Genomic DNA, 17,575 nt, shown 5'->3' on the forward strand with positions numbered 1-17,575 from the left:
GCAGCCAAGGCAGAAGCAGGGTAGAGGCCGGCGCTGGCTGTATTGTGTGGCGTGCAGTGTGCTCTGACCAGCAGAGGCCCCACTGGTCCACTCCGACTGTCTCTCTCTCTCTCTCTCTCTCTGCTGTGGGAAACGTTTGGAGCTACCGTTCTTTTTTTCTGAATCACTGATTGTTCACTCCTTTGAAAGATTCAACTCTATGAATTAGTTCAGGAGCGGATCCCCCATCTCTACTCCGTGCCCGACCGACTCCACTGCTGGTCCATCAGCAACTAACTGAGCTCGAGACACACGACGACCCGGAAATACTATCGGTCACTTCAGAGATGGTACGACAGTGCACTTATCGATAAGCGCTGCTGCTGCCACTCACAGGCAGGTAAGGCAAGAAGTTAGTGACGCCATTAAATGGAATAAGAAAACGAGGCGGCAGTACCGTAAGAGAAGATGACAAACAATAAATGGCATGAACACGAGCCGCGCACGGATCAACACTAGTTGCCTGAGACTGCAGTAGCGTGTGTGAGTTTCATTTGCGTGCGCGTGTGTGTGTGTGTGTGCGCGCCCACGTCTGTCTAGTGTTGATGAAGGCCTTAATGACCGAAAATTTTAATTGTGAGAGTCTTTTTGTTGTGCTTATCAGTGACTCAGCATCTCCGCTATATGGTGAGTAGCAACTTCCCTTTTCTACTATTGTTACACTTTTAATTTAAATTAACAGATGAAGGTGAATGCTTAAACAAAGTACCGTTGAGACGGTACTACAAATGTTAGGCTTGATCGTGCGACATATTCGACTAAAATGTACACTGTACTCTGAAGTGTAATTGTGACGGTCGCTTGTGTAAGAGGCGATCAAAAATTTTCCATCGAGGGTCGAACAGTCCACGTTCCGTAAGCCAATCAGGCAGAATTGTCATGAGCAACGAAGCAATCATCCCATCGACTCTCTATGTTGAAGTTAATCGTTTAGTAAAACACTGTGTCTTGCTGCATGAAGAAGTCCGTAACTGCATGCTGTACATCGTCGTCCGACAGCAATCGTCGAATCTTCAAAGACGTTTTTGAGACACCGAAAGCGTAATAAACGCATGGGGAGAGATCAGAACTACAGAGCGGGTGCTCGAAAGTCTTCGACTTGAGTTGGTGTAACTTCTCTTTTACGACATTTGCGATATGCGGACGTGTGTTATTGTGAAGCAGCAGCACCTTGTCGCAGTTTTCTCGGACTTTTCGCCTTAAATGCACGCCGTAACTATTGCGCAGCGCCATTCCTCTGTGATGGATACACCACAATCCTGGAAACCTGTAATGGATGAGGCTGGTCTTCCAGATCTACCAGCGTCTTGTGTCGAATGGCGACCAGCATAAAACTTAGTGCAGCATTCTACAATCGTGGTTTTCGACAGACCTGCTGCCCATACACATTATTCGTTCTCCGATGGATACCTGCCGGAATTTGTCCTTCGGCAGCCAATAAGGGAATTATAGCACACTGGTTCTTTTCAGAATAACGTCGCCGTAGTTCACGTTTCCACACGGACGTCGGAAAAGACAAGAGTGCTACACTAATCCCTTGCTTGTACAACGCTGTTTAGTGACCCGCATCGCCGTGGCACTGCGTGCCAACCGCACGTCGCAATAAACACGGATGCCAAACTACTCCATTGCCTTCACGTTCGTGCTTATACACCCGCATCTTTTGTCGTGCTATACTGTATAAATGCTTCAACTGCAACTTCAATTCCTTGCCTATAAGTCGCTGCTTAGTGACCCGCATCCGCGCATACCGCAACAGATACGAATGCAAAACTACTCCACTGCTTTCACGTAAGTGCTTAAAATCCCCATCAGCGTCGCGCCACATTGCTCAAATGCTACAATAACAACAGCAAATAAATGATCGCCTCTTATAAAATGACTCAAGTTAGCAGTGGACTGAGACAAATAATTCCATGTGACATTCAATATTTCTTACTTCAAAAATACTCGATTAATGCCAATATTTGTTTAAGCTACTGTACAAAATCATAACTGATATTTCAATGATATTCATTTTTAATGGTTTGTGGAATGCTGTTCCCAGTCTGTTAGTCAAATGCTTCGTGTGTGACTTGCTTACATATGTTACCTTCTAAAGTTGATCAGTTATTACTTTTTTAAATTACTTATAATTAAGTTATTTCTTGAAAGTGTTAATCTTTTTGCCCTCTCACTATCATTAACTCTGATTCTCCAGTAGCTGTTTTCAATATCTGCGCCCTCTTCTCTTGTGATCGTCGAGTGTCGTGAGAGAAGAGAAATATCAGATATTGCACTGGGCGACTTCCATCCTTTTGGCAAGCTCAGAGAACATCTGGCATGGGGATATTTTCCAACGACGAGCACGTTCTTACGTAGGTTCCGTCGAGGAGAAACTGAACATTGATTTCGGAGACCTGGTGATTATGTTGAAAAGCAGTGTCGTATGTCTATGTGTCCCCACTTCAAATAAAAACTGAATGAACAGAGACTGGGAAAGGCCGGGATCGGTTCACGAAATAACACATGATTTCATTAAGAAATATCACAATCATATGCTCCTCTATTAATCAAAGAAACAGAGACGCAAGTAGATCTTTGCTAATGATGATTACTACGCATCCGAGTGCACACTCGTCACACAAATCTTGGCTCACTCCTGAGCAAGAGCCAAATAACGAAAAATCAAATACATTCCGTAGCGCAAAAATGAAGAACAGCGATCCACACATGTAGGTATTCGTTCTATCCCATGAATTTAGATCTATTCAGTGATTAGCGAAAAACTGAACGTCTATCTACTCTGAGGAACACATGGTCGAATACACTATTATGCATTCAAAGAAATCCATTTTTCCGTGAGAAAAATAAATTTAAATGTGGTAGTCTCTATATATCTTGCATCCACACAGAAAGTACAAGCATTTACTGATAATTACTAGAAGAAGTAATTTTATTTCTACCACCGGTCACGTGGCGTCCTAGCTAAACAAAACCAACAACTTTCCAGTCCTTGAAATCCAAGAAATACATAAAACTCAATCCTGCATTTCAAAAAAATTGGACCCGCGAATTTACTTGACACATTGAAACTAATTGTACTTTATCAACTACACCAGAGAACAATACTTCCTTTTACTGCAAACCACGTGGTAGTCAATTCGCTCACAGATGAAGTACTCCCTCTCAAAAACAAAAGAAAAGGAGTAAGTGCACACGCGAAGTTACGCCTACAGAATTAGCATGATTTCCCCCTAATGTCCAAAATGCTGGAATAAAGGTAGTTAACTATGAACATCTCGCATTAAGTAAATTTTAATACTTGTGATACGTGGTACTTACTGGGATTAAGGAAAACGTGGGAGGGAGGACCCACCAATGTAACTTTCTTTTCACACAACCCGTTTATTTAACAATATATAAACTGTGTTTTAGAGATAATCGAAGCATTTAACCATGAAAATTTCTTTAACAAAATGAACAAATTTGCAAAATTCTTTCGATCTTAAACCTTAAGTTGAATAAGCTTTTAATCTTCGCAAAAGAACTCCGAACAGCTGTTTTGCAAAACAGAGAACAATATGACAATCATTGCAAGACTGCCGGGCCTGCAGCCCGCCCGTTATCGGGTGAAACAGCGATGTTTACTACCGCACTGGAGACAGTCTGTCTTAATAAATGCCCTTCTGCAACACATGAAAACTATATAAGCACTACTGATGACAAGAGTGATTCAATTACTCAAAACAGATGACTTAATTTTTAATTTGAAAGCTTTATGTCGAAAGGATCGGGGTTAAGATGTGCACCTGTGCTTAAAAGACTAAACAGATTAGTAAACAATATGACAATGATAAGCCTTACTTCAAAGCAACCAGCCTCTTAATTTTCGCGCGGGAAAAAGAAGCACTTGCATTTTTGTGTGCGAGCCCTGATTTCTCTTATTTTATCGTGATGATCGAGCCGCCCTTCTTTGAGCTTTACGATGTCATCCGTCAGTCCCACCTGATGCGGATCCCACACCGCACAGCAATACTCCAGAATGGGACGGACAAGCGTGGTGTAGGCAGTCTCTTTAGTAGACCTGTTGCACCTTCTAAGTGTTCTGCCAATGAATCACTGTCTTTGGTCTGCTCTACCCACAACATCATCTATTTGATCGTTCCGATTTAGGTTATTTGTAATTGTATTTCCTAAGTATTTAGTTGAATTTACAGCCTTCAGATGTGTGTGACTTACCGCGTAATCGAAATTTAGCATATTTCTTTTAGTACTCATGTGAATAACTTCACACTTTTCTTTATTCAGAATCAATTGCCACTTATCGTACCATACAGACATCTTATCTAAATTATTTTGCAGTTCATTTTGGTCATCTTATGACTTTACAAGACGGCAAATGATAGCATCATCTGCAAACAATCTAAGACGGCTACTAAGATTGTCTCCTAATCGTTAATATAAATCAGGAACAACGAAGGGCCTATAACAGTTCCTTGGGTAACGCCGGATATTACTTGTGTTTTACTCGATGACTTTCCGTCTATTACTACGAACTATGACCTTTCTGACAGGAAATCACAAATTCAGTAGCACAAATGAGGTGATATTCCATAGGCACGCAGTTTGGTTAGAAAACGCATGTGAGGAACGGTGCTGAAAGCCTTCTGGAAATCTAAAAATATGGAGTCAATTTGACATCCCCTGTCGAGGGCACTCGTTACTTCATGCATATAAAGAGCTAGTTGTGTTTCGCAAGAACGATATTTTTTGAATCCGTGCTGACTATGTGTCAATAATGTTCGAATACAATATATGCTCCAAAACCATACTGCAAATCGACGTTAGTGATATGGGCCTGTAATTCAACGGATTACTCTTATTTCCCTTTTTGGGTATTGGTGTGACCTGAGCAGTTCTCCGGTCTTTACGTGCGGATCTTTCAGTGAGCGAGTGGTTGTATATAATTGCTAAATATGGAGCTATTGTATCAGCATACTCTGAGAGGAACCTGACTGGTATACAATCTGGACCAAAAGCCTTGCTTTTATGAAGTGATTAAAGCTGCTTTGAGACACCGAGGATATCTACTTCTATGTTTCTCATCTTGGCAGTTGTTCTTGACTGGAATTCAGGAATATTTACTTCGTCTTCTTGGTGAAGGAGTTTCGGAAAACCGTGTTTAATAACTCTGCTTTAGTAGCATTGTCACTGTGACTTCACCGTTGTTATCGCGCGGAGAGGATACAGATTGTGTCCTGCCACAGGCGGGCTTTATGTATGACCAAAATCTCTTTGGGTTTTCTGCCAGATTTCGAGACAGAGTTTCGTTATGGAAATTATTAAAAGCATCTCGCATTGAGGTAGGCGCTATATTTCGAACTTATGTAAAACTTTGCCAGGCTTGGGGATTTTGCGTTCTTCGGGTACAACCCAGAAAGGAAAGGCAATGCAACAGAGGGACCAATTTTCAAACGACAAGTAGTGTCTTAGTACAATATTACTGCCTATATTTACGACCAAAGAGCCGACTGAGTAAAACTCTGAGGGTCGGGTACAAACCAGAAAATAATGAGAGCAGCTAGACGATGGAACAAATCACCACGAGGACTACAGAATGTTACTCCCCTTTATCAGCAAGCAGTGCCATAGATCCACGGTGTGTCGCAGCGGTTATTGAGCGGTGACGATGAAAGCCAGGTAGAAGAGGGCAACGAGGCCGCGAGTGGTCGTCCGAGACGAATGATGCGAACCAGCCGACGGGAAGTCGGCCTGCTGCTTGTAGTAGACACCGGCCCCGGTGAAGTACTCCGGTATCTTCGCTCTGTACAGGACCTCGTTGCGCAGCTCGTGTCTTCGGCCGCTCGGACCTCGTGACCACCTCTTGTCGCGAGGCTACCGCCAATCCTCAAACTTCGTGCCTCCGTCTCGGGCCAGCGAATCCCCTATATACATCGGCATGCAAAGACATTCTAAGGACACAACCCACAGATACCAACTCTTCCTCATAGATATTGGCAATGGGGCCGCAAACTTCGTGCCCCAATCTCGGGTCAGCGAATCCCCTATATACACTCCTGGAAATTGAAATAAGAACACCGTGAATTCATTGTCCCAGGAAGGGGAAGCTTTATTGACACATTCCTGGGGTCAGATACATCACATGATCACACTGACAGAACCACAGGCACATAGACACAGGCAACAGAGCATGCACAATGTCGGCACTAGTACAGTGTATATCCACCTTTCGCAGCAATGCAGGCTGCTATTCTCCCATGGAGACGATCGTAGAGATGCTGGATGTAGTGTTGTGGAACGGCTTGCCATGCCATTTCCACCTGGCGCCTCAGTTGGACCAGAGTTCGTACTGGACGTGCAGACCGCGTGAGACGACGCTTCATCCAGTCCCAAACATGCTCAATGGGGGACAGATCCGGAGATCTTGCTGGCCAGGGTAGTTGACTTACACCTTCTAGAGCACGTTGGGTGGCACGGGATACATGCGGACGTGCATTGTCCTGTTGGAACAGCAAGTTCCCTTGCCGGTCTAGGAATGGTAGAACGATGGGTTCGATGACGGTTTGGCTGTACCGTGCACTATTCAGTGTCCCCTCGACGATCACCAGTGGTGTACGGCCAGTGTAGGAGATCGCTCCCCACACCATGATGCCGGGTGTTGGCCCTGTGTGCCTCGGTCGTATGCAGTCCTGATTGTGGCGCTCACCTGCACGGCGCCAAACACGCATACGACCATCATTGGCACCAAGGCAGAAGCGACTCTCATCGCTGAAGACGACACGTCTCCATTCGTCCCTCCATTCACGCCTGTCGCGACACCACTGGAGGCGGGCTGCACGATGTTGGGGCGTGAGCGGAAGACGGCCTAACGGTGTGCGGGACCGTAGCCCAGCTTCACGGAGACGGTTGCGAATGGTCCTCGCCGATACCCCAGGAGCAACAGTGTCCCTAATTTGCTGGGAAGTGGCGGTGCGGTCCCCTACGGCACTGCGTAGGATCCTACGGTCTTGGCGTTCATCCGTGCGTCGCTGCGGTCCGGTCCCATGTCGACGGGCACGTGCACCTTCCGCCGACCACTGGCGACAACATCGATGTACTGTGGAGACCTCACGCCCCACGTGTTGAGCAATTCGGCGGTACGTCCACCCGGCCTCCCGCATGCCCACTATACGCCCTCGCTCAAAGTCCGTCAACTGCACATACGGTTCAAGTCCACGCTGTCGCGGCGTGCTACCAGTGTTAAAGACTGCGATGGAGCTCCGTATGCCATGGCAAACTGGCTGACACTGACGGCGGCGGTGCACAAATGCTGCGCAGCTAGCGCCATTCGACGGCCAACACCGCGGTTCCTGGTGTGTCCGCTGTGCCGTGCGTGTGATCATTGCTTGTACAGCCCTCTCGCAGTGTCCGGAGCAAGTATGGTGGGTCTGACACACCGGTGTCAATGTGTTCTTTTTTCCATTTCCAGGAGTGTACATGGCAAGCAAAGACATTCTAAGGACACAACCCACAGATACCAACTCTTTCTCATAGATACTGGCAATGGGGCCGCAAAATTCGTTCCCCCATCTCGGGTCAGCGAATCCCATATATACATCAGCAAGGAAAGACATTCTAAGGACACAACCCACAGATACCAACTCTCCCTCATAGATATTGGCAATGGAGCGGCAAACTTCGTGCCCCATCTCGGGTCAGCGAATCCCTTATATACATAGGCAAGCAAAGACATTCTAAGGACACAACCCACAGATACCAACTCTTCCTCATAGATACTGGCAATGGGGCCGCAAGAGGGATAGTCGATACTAAACCTGAGCCATTGGCGCCGGACAGAACAGTTTACTAGCTCAGTGGCGCCGCAGCTCAGCTTCCATCCACTGACTGTCCGAAAAACACGTCTGTTCTTATTCAGTTTTAACGGCAATGTGTGGTTACTGCTTGCTCTATCCCCCGTAGTGAGCGTAGCCACCAGTGGTGACTACGGCACCCGCAAGGTAACGTGACTATCTGCTCGGAAACCTGCTCTGATGCTCCGTGTCCTTCTGTTGCGCCCTTACGAAACCCGCATTTGCTCATCTCAGTTACACACACTGGATTTTATCATAGGAACACAGGTGCACGAATATCAATGTAAACATCGAGAATGAAACGCGTCACTTCCTTCCAGGAGCACTGGCACCTACGTAAACAGGCAGCGAATGGCAATGCAAAACAGGACTGATCAACAAGAGCAGAAATACATACGGGTGTGAGATGAATGTGGCTTATTAGTCTCATAAAAACAACTTTATGATGTAAAGACTGCGACACATATAGGACTCCATGATCAGCATTGATGGGGGCTCAAATGGACTTAATCATAGAAATTTGAAGCTACGCCACTGCATCAGTGCATGCAGTACATTGGCGCACCAGATTCTTTTCGACTCTTTTAAATAATTCCGACGCTTCGCGGCTAATATCACAATCGGCTACACTCATCCCTAAATAAGCCCTTATCTGTTTCATACGAGGTCTCACAAACATATTACTTTAGAGTCCTCCTTAGGAACAGTGTCGAGTTGTGTGCTTCCCACAGTCTTGACAGCGGAAAACCTCTATCATTGGAAGGGGACTGATGCTAGCTTTTATTCTGGGAAACTTGAAACAGTATAATCACGAACGTATGTGTAATTTTAGCTTCACGCTTGTTGTTCTTTCAGAATACCAGAAATATTACGACACTAACGACTTACATCTACAGAGTGGTTATAATTAAACTTTCCCTATTTAACACGTTATGACACGGAAACTAATTACCGCACGAGTACCAAACATCATAGTGTTAATGTCAAGGACATATGGAAGAGAAATAACGCGGAACCAATTCAACTACAACATTTTTACTGAGCTGTTACGGCACATCGTATCATTAAATACCGGTACCATTACTGTTACAAAAGGGACTCAATGTGGCACCCACCAGTGGCCAGAAGAGTCTGAAAGCGTAGGATTACATTCGCATAGAAGAATGAAGCATGTCCGTAGGTACAGTGGTGCTCAAAAGTATCCAAACGACCTGAAATGCATTTCGCCTGATTCGAATGCAACCCACATAGCGCAGCTGTCTAGCAGGTCCTCTAATCGCCCCTCGGTACAGTCGTTTGACTATTGAAAATGGTTCCAACAAGTCACCACTAGAAAACACTGCTCTGCATCGCAATAACTCAAGATGTAAAGTAATACCAAGGTACTGCAAATATCAGGGAACATCTTTTCACAGATAAGACGGTTCTTCAGGCTTGTAAGCTCACATTTATTACAATAAGTGACATACATGAAATGTTACCACTCTCATCATTACGCCAGATAGGCAGTTCACGTAGTAAGTTCGTCGTATTCATGATTTGGCTCAAATGGCTCTGAGCACTATGGGACTCAACTGCTGAGGTCATTAGTCCCCTAGAACTTAGAACTAGTTAAACCTAACTAACCTAAAGACATCACACACATCCATGCCCGAGGCAGGATTCGAACCTGCGACCGTAGCGGTCTCGCGGTTCCAGACTGCAGCGCCAGAACCGCGCGGCCACTTCGGCCGGCCATTCATGATTTCCTCTTTAAAATAACATACCGTACTTATTATTTAACACAAAAAGACATTAAAAATTATGTTATTCACGAGCAGCTAGTTGAGAATATGTATGAACTTCAAATAACACAACGAACCGTCTCGTTCTGCATATGGATTCAAACACAGGTCATGCAGACTAAACAAAGGCTTCGTGACTGACGGAAACTAACAGTCGTTCCTGACTAGGCATACAGAGTGTGATATACCTCGATTTTAGACAGTATCAGTTAACAAATATCAACTTTAAATTACATAACGTAAACACTGTTAACGGACGCTAATTCCTACCCAGCATCTATTGTCCTTGTTATCGAACTGCGAGAGATGTTAAATATTGCTTCTTCACAAGTAACTTACTTGAAATGCCGTGAGGTAAAGCTTTGTGTTGGACAGGAATTCGAACCCAGAACCTAATTGGATTGTCATCGAAGCACAATCAACTGTGACATATCGGGTTTTCTCGGCAGTACTAGATGTTTTAACTGAAATGACGAGACGAAACATTAATTTTTTCTTTCCCAGGACTCCAACCTGGCACCTATCGCTGTTATATTCTAGAGAAAACGAACGTTAAAAATGGGTTTGTTACACCAGCAGCGACATGTGAGCATGTTTGAACTAGAAATAATATGACGAAGAGTTCAGTGCTGACTCGGCATCGTGCCCCACACATATCGTTGTTGACTGCACACTAAGAGACGTCAGCTACCGAATTTTTCTCCACCAGCAGCTCGGAATAACATCCTTGAATTTACAATGATTTCGCAAACACTTCTGTGTCTCACTGGGACTCAAAAACGTCAGATACCGTTAGTGGTGACAACTAATGATAATACATTAAAAATCAAAATTATTACCCACCAGCAGATAGGTTTTCTCATGCTAGAGCTTCATAACACATAATGAAAGCTTTAGTGCCAGGCCAGGATTCGAACCCTTTCACGCGCAATATGTGGAGATGTTGAGGAATCTGCAGTTTTGAACAAACAACAAATTGCAGTCGAGCTGTATTGTCACGAAGGGATCAAATTCCGCGTTAAGGGCGGTCTGAGGTGCATTCCCAGATCAGAACCAATTTTATCGACATACAGAAGCTCAAATAAAAGATGGAATAAGTGTCCTGTGACCCTACATAGCGTTTGTTTTGTCACTAGAAATAAATAACTAGTATAAGAAAGGTTACTGTTGATAGAGTTTCTACGTGTCGCGACTGCTGACTTTATTGTGGTTCAACCTAACGCCTACTTGGTAGAGAAGGAATATACTGTTTAACTTGAACGTCAGACCACAATGACATTATACCCATTTCACTTGGCGTAGCCAGAAAAGAACAGAATCTGTCTCTCCTTATCAAAAATCATCAGCAGAAGTTGGAATGGAACCCAGACCATAAGTATACGAACCTAGCGACAATCCAAGAGACCACCAAATTCTCTTCTCTAGCACTCATTTTTCTATCATAACAATGTTGCGCCACAGTGAATGAGAATTCTGACACACAGACTCCCTGTAGTGATTTGCAGCATGTTCAGTACATTCATTTACTTGGTTGACCGAATCGCCATGAACTAGCTGCCTCGGCTACCCAGTGCATACATTCGACTCTATTTTGTAATCACCGAAATAAAATCACGTAACTGACACCTACACAGAACTGCCGACAGTGTAGGATGCAGAAATTTAAACAGGAAGTGTTCCTTTCGACTTGAGCTACTCTGTTGCACTATCTGTTTGTTAAAACGTCGTGCAGTGCAAAAGAAAAGCTGTAACTGTCTGTCTCTCAGAAGTCTAGATTCGGTCATATGCATTATCTCACAGCACTGTGCAATGCGCAAGTTCTGGAGGAATTGTTGTGGAGTTCTGGAAGCGATGTAGCTATGTGTCAGCTAGTAGCGTAACGGTAAGCGTCGCGCACTGTTGATAAGACGTCGCGAGTTTGCGTACATTCACTGCTACATTTTTTAAAACGCCATACTGATTTCTGCCGAAGTTATCGATCTAATGGAACTTTGAACATAATTTCCTTCACATCTCAACCCAAAATAGTCGCATGTGGAAAAAGGGCTAACTTCTGCGACATTTTGTTCTTTTCAGGTTTAATAGATGGCCAGGCTGCAGATGCATCTCGAAACTTTTGTATTATGTATGGGGAGAGCGCATAGTGCCAAAATACGTCAGAAAAGTATTTTCTACATTAGCTATCGTGTGGCAGTGGCATTCTATTCTTCATAAAACCTTGTTTGACAGCTTTAACTCAGAATAAGTTTTCTACATGCATGTGATCAATAAACCGCATGTGCATTGTCAGACTGCTATAGATAACATCAGAGAATTCGCATATATCGTTAATGATTAATTTCTCTCTCATGTTAACTATTGTTTTAACAACACTAAAAGAAACCGTACGAAAATTGTGCACTGTATTATAAGAAATGAAATAAAACTACCCACGATAACCTTACGACGAAAGTCTGTTTCAATAAAACTGAGTATCTGCACACAAGCGTGCCTCTATCGGCACGAATTAGTAAAATACTCATCACTTAGATTTCTATCGGGTCCGTGTTTGGTTGGTATGCTGTGTCATACTCAAGTGGTATGCAAATGTGGTATTTCATAAATAAAGTTATGTATTCCTAGAAACCCAAAACTTGTGTGTCAGTAGCGGAAAGAGGCGTTACCTGTAAGTTTTTCACCACTGCACTATGAGCACAAAGTATTTTCTTGCGATTTCCTTATCGATGTGTGATCTGACTGCTTGTAGCTCTTTCACAGAAGGGATAAAAGCGTTACTGTCAGCAAGACTGCAACCGCTAACCATAACAGACGCTTTCTCTCAGGTTAGCACGTTTCCACAGACCCAGCGAAGAAGCAAGCTTCTAGGTCTCCTCTTACGAGACCAGTAGCGGCTAGAACTCGTAAACCGCTATTTAAAGGAAGAGATTAGATGCGATTTTCACGTGCAACGAATTTCCTGGGGAGAAAACCCTAAATTTACAATCTTTTATTACAGCTCAAGCGTTAATAATAACTCAGATTATTCAATGGAAATGACAGGAAAAATCAAGTGAACTTTGAGGCTTAATTCCGTGCACACCAGGAAGTAACTCGTCGATCACAGAGTTGCCAAATATACCTTGCCTTGTTGACAAATCTCAGTTATATTAACAGCAGGAAGAAGACGAACCGATGTGATCCTACAGTGGGCTAGGAAGTGACCATAGCTGACGTCTCAAAGACGCGGCTGCTACGGCCTGGAATACGTAATCCGTCTGAGTCACATTTCCGTAACTGGGTTTAGGGACTGGAGCGTAGTTACTGATAATACTCAGAACTGACTGCAAAATAAACTTCATAAATCAGTAACTCTCATAGATGTTTTTATATATCTTTTGTAAGTGTACTCAAAACTAAGAAAATCATTGTCGAACGTTTTCGTGTCTCGCCGATAGTCGAGCACAACAAACAAATAAAAATAAGAAAAGACTCTGTGTGTGTGTGTGTGTGTGTGTGTGTGAGAGAGAGAGAGAGAGAGAGAGAGAGAGAGAGAGAGAGAGAAATGGCTCTGAGCACTATGGGACTTAACATCTGTGGTCATCAGTCCCCTAGAACTTAGAACTACTTAAACCTAACTAACCTAAGGACATCACACACATCCATGCCCACGGCAGGATTCGAACCTTCATTACATGCATGTAGAAAACTTGTTCTGAGTTAAAGCTGTCAAACAAGGTTTTATGAAGAATAGAATGCCACTGCCACACGATAGCTAATGTAGAAAATACTTTTCTGACGTATTTTGGCACTATGCGCTTTCCCCATACATAATACAAAAGTTTCGAGATGCATCTGCAGCCTGGCCATCTATTAAACCTGAAAAGAACAAAATGTCGCAGAAGTTAGCCCTTTTTCCACATGCGACTATTTTGGGTTGAGAAGTGAAGGAAATTATGTTCAAAGTTCCATTAGATCGATAACTTCAGCAGAAATCAGTATGGCGTTTTAAAAAATGTAGCAGTGAATGTACGCAAACTCGCGACGTCTTATCAACAGTGCGCGACGCTTACCGTTACGCTACTAGCTGACACATAGCGACATCGCTTCCAGAACTCCACAACAATTCCTCCAGAACTTGCGCATTGCACAGTGCTGTGAGATAATGCATATGACCGAATCTAGACTTCTGAGAGACAGACAGTTACAGCTTTTCTTTCGCACTGCACGACGTTTTAACGAACAGATAGTGCAACAGAGTAGCTCAAGTCGAAAGGAACACTTCCTGTTTAAATTTCTGCATCCTACACTGTCGGCAGTTCTGTGTAGGTGTCAGTTACGTGATTTTATTTCGGTGATTACAAAATAGAGTCGAATGTATGCACTGGGTAGCCGAGGCAGCTAGTTCATGGCGATTCGGTCAACCAAGTAAATGAATGTACTGAACATGCTGCAAATCACTACAGGGAGTCTGTGTGTCAGAATTCTCATTCACTGTGGCGCAACATTGTTATGATAGAAAAATGAGTGCTAGAGAAGAGAATTTGGTGGTCTCTTGGACTGTTGCTAGGTTCATATACTTATGGTCTGGGTTCCATTCCAACTTCTGCTGATGATTTTTGATAAGGAGAGACAGATTCTGTTCTTTTCTGGCTACGCCAAGTGAAAAAGGTATAATGTCATTGTGGTCTGACGTTCATGTTAAACAGTATATTCCTTCTCTACCAAGTAGGCGTTAGGTTGAACCACAATAAAGTCAGCAGTCGCGACACGTAGAAACTCTGTCAACAGTAACCCTTCTTATACTAGTTATTTATTTCTAGTGACAAAACAAACGCTATGTAGGGTCACAGGACACTTATTCCATCTTTTATTTGAGCTTCTGTATGTCGATAAAATTGGTTCTGATCTGGGAATGCACCTCAGACCGCCCTTAACGCGGAATTTGATCCCTTCGTGACAATACAGCTCGACTGCAATTTGTTGTTTGTTCAAAACTGCAGATTCCTCAACATCTCCACATATTGCGCGTGAAAGGGTTCGAATCCTGGCCTGGCACTAAAGCTTTCATTATGTGTTATGAAGCTCTAGCATGAGAAAACCTATCTGCTGGTGGGTAATAATTTTGATTTTTAATGTATTATCATTAGTTGTCACCACTAACGGTATCTGTCGTTTTTGAGTCCCAGTGAGACACAGAAGTGTTTGCGAAATCATTGTAAATTCAAGGATGTTATTCCGAGCTGCTGGTGGAGAAAAATTCGGTATCTGACGTCTCTTAGTGTGCAGTCAACAACGATATGTGTGGGGCACGATGCCGAGTCAGCACTGAACTCTTCGTCATATTATTTCTAATTCAAACAACCTCATATGTCGCTGCTGGTGTAACAAACCCATTTTTAACGTTCGTTTTCTCTAGAATATAACAGCGATAGGTGCCAGGTTGGAGTCCTGGGAAAGAAAAAAATTAATGTTTCGTCTCGTCATTTCAGTTAAAACATCTAGTACTGCCGAGAAAATCCGATATGTCATAGTTCATTGTGCTTCGATGACAATCCAATTAGGTTCTGGGTTCGAATTCCTGTCCAACACAAAGCTTTACCTCACGGCATTTCAAGTAAGTTACTTGTGAAGAAGCAATATTTAACATCTCTCGCAGTTCGTTAACAAGGACAATAGATGCTGGGTAGGAATTAGCGTCCGTTAACAGTGTTTACGTTATATAATTTAAAGTTGATATTTGTTAACTGATACTGTCTAAAATCGAGGTATATCACTCTCTGTACGCCTAGTCAGGAACGACTGTTAGTTTCCGTCAGTCACGAAGTCTTTGCTTAGTCTGCATGACCTGTGTTTGGATCCATATGCAGAACGAGACGGTTCGTTGTGTCATTTGAAGTTCATACATATTCTCAACTAGCTGCTCGTGAATAACTTAAATTTTTAATGTCATTTTGTGTTAGATAATAAGTACGGTATGTTATTTTGAAGAGGAAATCATGAATACGACTAACTTACTACGTGAATTACCGATCTGACGTAATAATCTGAGTGGTAACATTTCATCTATGTCACGTATTATAATAAATGTGAGCTTACAAGCCTGAAGAACCGTCTTATCTGTGATAACATGTTCCCTGATATTTGTAATACCTTGGTATTACTTTACATCTTGAGTTATTGCGATGCAGAGCAGTGTTTTCTAGTGGTGACTTGTTGGGACCATTTTCAATACTCAAACGACTGTACCGAGCAGCCATTACAGGACGTGCTAGACAACTGCGCTATGTGGGTTGCATTCGAATCAGGCGAAATGCAATTCAGGTCGTTCGGATACTTTTGAGCACGATTGTACGTTGGCTACATCTCTTGATATACTGCTATTCAGATCACCACATGTGTGAATGTTCCCCTGGTGGTAAACCCTGTGCTTCAGGTAGCCTCACAACCAGAAATCACACGGAGTGAGATCAGATGATCATGCCGGCCAAGCGTTTGGAAACGATTAGCTGATATTTCGATACATTTTAAGTACATTTTCCGTTCATTGTGTTAACTTGTTCGCTGATCATTTCTGCTCCGTCCAGCTTTCCTAGAAAGGCAGTTACCACACCACTCTGCAGCCCATCCCTCCTTACCATTGCACGAAGTCGAACAGAACACATAGTGACTCCAGAACTTCCAGTGTCGAGACGTCGAGGTCGACTGACTGGCGAGCTTCGGGATGGAGTCCTCCTAAGGCCGTGTGAGGATGGAATACCGGGGTGTTATGCTGCTATCTTGTCACTTGCGGAGGGGAGCTGGTGCCGGCACAGCAGCGCTGTATCCGGCAGATTCGGCGCCCCGCGGATACTTCAGGACTGTCACAGGCAGGACGGGCTGCGGTTGAGTTGCAGACACCTTGACCCCGCGGCAACCCGCAGCATTCTGTTGTGTGGCCAGTCGGATGCGACAAGTTTCATGTTTTCGGTACAGAGTATCCAGGCAATGTGTACAGTGACAGCCAATGAACAACTGAAAAGAGCTCAGTACCATTTACAGACACGGATATTTGTACACTATTGATTCACAATTTGGTCCATTCCATCAGCTCCTCCTGCGTCTGTCTTGGTGGAGGGTCGAGAAACTATTACCGATAAATCGTTCATGCATATTCCCTTATAACGATAGTTACTGATTTCATATCTGTTGTATTTTGAAGCCGAGGAAACAGCGGAGTTGTCATGCCATTTACACAGAAACAAACAATTTTCTTTTCGTATTGCTGAATGAACAGTACCTCGTTCATCTTTCAGTGTTTCCTTATTGTTTGGAAGAGTGCAAAGTTGGTGAAACAATTTTCTCTCGCGGACCTGGTGCCCCATTAACCTTGTTTTCTAGGAGAAATTCCCACATCAATAGACATATCGGAGTAACGCATGTAAATTATTAAAGTTCTCTCATTAGTAATTACCGTTACTTTTATATAATGCTGAAAATGTTGTCATGTGTTCTCGCGATACAAGGAACTGCTGTTACGTAGCTTGTGGAAGGGAGCTAGTGCCGGTGTAGCAATTGAATTGTGGCACTAATTTAAAGAAATTATTCTGACTTTGGTCCATTAAGGAACTATTTGTAGTTTTTGAGCCTGAGTGAAAAATTATTTTAATAGTTTTATTTACTCTAAATACATAGTGCCATGAGATCCATGTTGTGGGGAAAAATTTAAATTCAACTGCCTTCAGTTCCCAATAGGGGACTGCTTCTCACAGCTACAAACACAGAAATGAAAGAAACATGTCCAACAATCGTTACACAAGCATAACAAGATTGTAGATGTTAATTGTTGTCCAAAAAAAAAAATGCAGAAGTCCAGTCCTGTCTAGGGTGCCATTAACGCAACTCGGGGCAATAATGGGTTAATTCACAGCTACCTGTGTTGTG

This window comes from Schistocerca piceifrons, chromosome 6 (genome assembly GCF_021461385.2).
Source record: "Schistocerca piceifrons isolate TAMUIC-IGC-003096 chromosome 6, iqSchPice1.1, whole genome shotgun sequence".
NCBI lineage: Eukaryota > Metazoa > Arthropoda > Insecta > Orthoptera > Acrididae > Schistocerca > Schistocerca piceifrons.